This window comes from Myotis myotis, unplaced genomic scaffold, assembly GCF_014108235.1.
Source record: "Myotis myotis isolate mMyoMyo1 unplaced genomic scaffold, mMyoMyo1.p scaffold_m19_p_7, whole genome shotgun sequence".
Classification (NCBI taxonomy): domain Eukaryota; kingdom Metazoa; phylum Chordata; class Mammalia; order Chiroptera; family Vespertilionidae; genus Myotis; species Myotis myotis.
In genome coordinates, this window is record NW_023416379.1 from 87312880 (window position 1) to 87317898 (window position 5019).

Here is a 5019-nt window from a genome sequence, read left to right on the forward strand (position 1 = left end):
CTAAGGAATCCAGAAGGGAGGCGGAGGAAAGCCTGGGGGCTCTGCTCTCTCGCTCATCCAGGAGTGAGCCCTGCTTCACTGCATCCCATGCCCCTGAGCTCTGCCTCTGTGGATGCAGCCTGAGGACCAAGGCAGTGCTGCACCCCCGGCCCCTTCCCCCCTCCCGTCCTTCCTCTCAGATGCTCCCCAGCTTGCCACCAGGAAAGAGGCATCCGTCTACTCCAGGGATTGTCTTCAGGGCTCAATCCTCCCAGAGTTCATCAGAGCCCAAGGCCAAGGCCACGTCCCCGCTGCTACCTCAAGGCAAGTCAAGAGCTTCCTGCAATGCCCTGCCACTACGCACGCTGGTGCCCATGAGTGTGTGGCCTCAGGGGTTTCTTTACCCATTTTCCAAGTCCTTGCCGGAGAAATCCCTGCCCTCCTATATCCCACGGGGAGGGAGCCGGTTCCCCAGGCTGGGGGCCATGTCCCCAGTGACACCACTTGTGGAAAGTGATAAACCCCAGTCCTTTCTACCATTCATGTTTAAATAAAAATGTGTCTAGTCAATTATGGTTTTCCTCTTGTGTCTACTGCAAACATGGTAAGGTAAGGGTCTATTTTAACTGGGAATATGTTATTCTACTTTCAATTGGACTTTCCAGGGTCCTGGTCTTAAGATCAAGGGTCTTGATGGTCTTTCAGGTATGGCTGCCTATAACCTTGTGTATGGGGCTACTGTGACCCTTGGGTTTTTTCTTTCTTTTTTTAAAAAAAATATATTTTTATTGATTTCAGAGAGGAAGGGAGAGGGAGAGAGAGATAGAAACATCAATGATGAGAGAGAGTCATTAATTGGCTGCCTCCTGCAAGCCCCACACTGGGGATCGAGCCTGCAACCTGGGCATGTTCCCTTGACCAGAATCGAACCTGGGACCCTGCAGTCTGCAGGCCAACGCTCTATCCACTGAGCCAAATCGGCTAGGGCTTGGGTTTTTTTCTATAGTATCCAGTCCCAGTGGGCCATAGAGTCAGATCCACTTGAGTTCTATTTCCATATACCTGATGGAATTTTGATTGGAATTATATTGAATTGGTAGATAGGTTTGTTGGGAATTAATATCATTAAATTACGGGTTTGTGAACATGGCCTTTCTCTCAATTTATTTAGGTCTTTAAATTCTGTCAATAAGGGCTTGTAGTTTCAGTGCTGAGTTCTTGCATAGTTTTCATTCGATTTATTCCTGGACATTAGATAGGTTTGCTGCTCTTGTAAATTGTATTTTTATAAGGAATTTTTAATTACTGGTGATGGGGTAGCATGGGAAGGGGAGCCTCTGCAAAACCTACCCTTCAGCTTTTATAAAAACACCTTCTTTGAGATAGAATTCACATACTATACAATTCACCCACTTAAAGGGTACAATTCAATGGCTTTCAGTAGATTCACAGATATGTGTAATCTCATTACAATCAATTTTAGAACATTTTATCACCTCAAAGGAAACCCCATACCCTTTAGCTATTACCAACCTATCATATTGCTTTTTATAACTTTATTTTCTATTTTTTTTTATATAGAGAAATGCAGCTTATCTGAGTGTATCACTTACATTCAGTGACTTGGCTAAACACATATTATTCTAGCAGTATGCAGATTCTTTGGGATTTTCTTTGTACAACTTCATGTCTTCAATAAACAACATTTTGAGTTTCCCCTTTCCAATCCGCGAGACTTCCCTTTCTTTTCTTGCCTCAGTGTCCTGGCTAAGATGGCTCACGCAGTGTTGAATAGACATGCTGAGAGTGGACACCCATATCTGGTCCTTATGTCAAGGAGGAAGCGTTCATTACCTCATCACTAAATCTGATGCTTGCAGTGGGGTTTCGCTTGTTTGTAGTCTTTATCCAATCAAGGAGGTTCCCTAGAAGTTACTTAGCGTTTTCTGTCATGAATTGGCTATATCTTGCCATCCTGAGTCCAAATCCTGAGTCTTCCACTTATTGGTCAGTCTGCTTTGGGGAAGTCACTTACCTTCTTTGAACCCGTTTCTCCATCTTAAATTGGGAGAAGGAATTTCTATTGTAGTTTCTTATGAAATTGAGGAGATTTATAAAGAACACCCGACCCCTCATAGATGCTCACTTTAATGTCTGGTGTAGCATTATACCTTGTCTTATCGATCCTCCCCCTCCCCCTGTATATAGTATATGCCCATGAGGGCTTGCTTTGCTCTGCGGTTCCCTGCTGCAGCCCTAGTGTTTAGAACATGCCTGGCATATCGCCATTGCTTCAGGAAAGACATTTTTAGGTTAATCAAAGTTAAATCCCTCTTTTCCAGAACTCTATGGCTATGAAGCATGGTTTTAGGGCCTAGAATTATACTTGCCGCTGGAGAATCACATAATTCTCTTGGGCACTTCTGAAGTTCAGTGCCAACTTTCCTTTTGACTTTTAAAAAGTGTCATATTTTCCCCTTCTCAATTATTTAATCAATATCTGTCACCCTTGATGCTGGGCATCGAGAACAGAGCCCTTGGGCAGAGCTGCATTCCCAGCTGCACTGCGTGAAGGTGGACAGGTGCCTCCTCCTCTGAGCCCCGGAGACCTTGGGGGTTCCCTCTGTTGTGGCTTCAAGGCAGACCTGATGCTCATGGCCTCGCAAACCTCCAAACCCAAATGATTTCTATATAGTAAACTGAACCGTAAAGGTAACTTGTGTGTGATGCTGAAGACACAGACAAAATGTTTTTTATTCCTTCTTATGTTTTATTTTAATGGCTTCTGTTGTGAAAGAAAGTTAAAATTCCACATCAGCTTTGTATGAGAATCCGATCTGCTTTATCCAAGTGTCTCTTGAGAGCAGCAAAAATCCAGGTCCAGCCCTAGCCGGTTTGGCTCAGTGGATAGAGCATCAGCCTGGGGACTGAAGGGTCCCAGGTTCAGTTCCGGTCAAGGCCACATGCCTGGGTTGTGGGCTCAATTCCCAATAGGGGGCATGCAAGAGACAGCGGATCGATGATTCTCTCTCATCATTGATGTTTCTGTCTCTCCCTCCCTCCCCTTTCCTCTCTGAAATCAATGAAAATATATTTTTAAAAAATTCCAGGTCCAGGATGAGCCTCCTAACCCATAGTAAGTTCTGAAATTGAGATGAATGAGGGGCGTGCAGCCTGAGACATGAAAGATGGAAACAGGGACCCTCTGGGCAACCCCCAATGCCGCCCCTGCTCAGTTCCCATCAGGGCTTCCAGAACTCACCATCCTCTCTCCTGGAGAGCCTGGCCTTCGCCACCAAGTCCTCGCTGTCCCCCAGATCCAGGTTTTTGAACCGTGGCACCATGACATTTTGGACTGGATAGTTCTTTGTTTGTGGCGCTGCCCTGTGCATTGTAGGACGATTAGCAACATGTCTGACCTCCACCCACTAGATCTTAGCAGCACCGCCAGCCCGGCCCGAGTTGTGACAGCCAGAAGTGTCTCCAGACATAGCCGAGTGTCCCCTGGAGGGGAGCAGCCTCTGGCTGAGAACCCTGGCTCCAAATGGTCTCCTAAAGCCCCCTTTCCATCAGCCTCTCCCAGACCACATAGTCCCTCCCTCGGCAGGCCCTCCGGCTGCTCCCAGCTCACACTCATCTCCCTCTGAAGGTTGAGCGGCCCAGGCTGCCACACACAGGTGAGAACAGTGTCTAACATCCGTGGAGCACTTACCCTGTGCTGTTGCATGGGCGATCTGATACAATCTTCACAACAGCCCTGTGAGTAAATGCATGTGTGGTCCTCTCCATATTTCAGAAACTAGGGCCCAGAGAGGTGAAGTCGCCTGTCCGAGGTCACACAGCTGGCAAGTGGTGGGTCTGGGATGAAAATCCAGGCTGGCTGTCTGGCTCACAGGCTCATAAACCACTCACTCACCCACTGGACGTTTCCTCAAGTGTTTCCTCCCAAACTCAACTGCAAACCCTTGAAGGGCAGAGACTCAAGTGCATTTATGGATGATCCATGGTGCTGAGTACAGGGCCGGAGGACCGAATATGACTTTAGTTATTGATTTCCTGCCAAAATTGAGTTCGGGACATTAGAATGTGTGAGTCTGTGCATGAAATTGAGAACTGGGGAGAAGGAATTTCCAAGCGGAGGCTTAAATATAATATATACCCACGAAATGCATTTAACGTAGGTGCGTGTCTCAATGAATTTTCACAAACGGAGCACACCTCTGTAACCAGATTAAGAATCAGAAGATCACCCTGGGCCCAGAAACCTCCCTCCCTTCCAGTCCCCCTCTCTTGAAGAAACCACCATCTCGCCTTCCAAGGGTATGAATTCATTTTGCTTGTTTGTGTACTTTTACTCAGTGGGGCCGTGGAGTGTGTCGTTCTTGGTGGCTGGCTGCTTCTGCCCGACACTGTGAGCACCATCCGTGCTGCTGGCGCAGCGATGGTTCATGCTTTCTCTTTCCTCTGTAATATTCCGTGGTGTGACGCTAGCGCAGGTCCTTTACCCATTCCACTGCTAACGGACATCGGGGAGTTTCCGGTTTGGGGCTCCTGTGCAGGGCTCCGCTGTGAGCGTTAGCACATGTCCTTGGTGAACAGTTTCCATTTCTGTTGGGGCGATGCCTGCCTATGGACCTGCTGGGTCGCAGGTGAGCATGCTTCAGCTTAAGCGGACACTGCCTAGTCCTCCCAGCTTTTGTATTTGGAAGCTTTTAAATAAAATGCTCTCACTGCCCCCTCCCCCGACTGCTTTTCTGAAGAGATGGGGCAAGGGGGATGGAGGTATGGCCTCCTTGGAATTTTCCAGATGACCACGCCTACCCGAGGAACCTTCTTTATAGGAGAATAACGTCAGAGATGAGAGGGCCCGTACAGATCTCAGGTCCAAGGCTTTCATTATGCACCTGGAGAAACTGAGGCTCAGAGGCAAGGTGGTGGGGTTCTAGCGTGGCCTAGAAGCCAAGTTTCTGGGCGCTGGACCCCCATTTTGCTTTCTGAATACCTGAAGAGAGGTGCTCATCTGGAAGGTGAGGGGGTGGA

The 5019-nt window shown here is 47.8% G+C and overlaps 1 long non-coding RNA gene across 1 annotated transcript; it reads right to left on the reverse strand.

The window, feature by feature from the left end:
* Nucleotides 1-2778: 2778 nt before the first annotated feature.
* Nucleotides 2779-3939, reverse strand: LOC118659866. The gene is made up of 3 exons (XR_004968730.1): nucleotides 3692-3939; nucleotides 3242-3363; nucleotides 2779-2906 (listed from the first exon to the last, which is right to left on the reverse strand). It is a non-coding gene; the product is annotated as an uncharacterized LOC118659866 (long non-coding RNA).
* Nucleotides 3940-5019: the final 1080 nt, after the last annotated feature.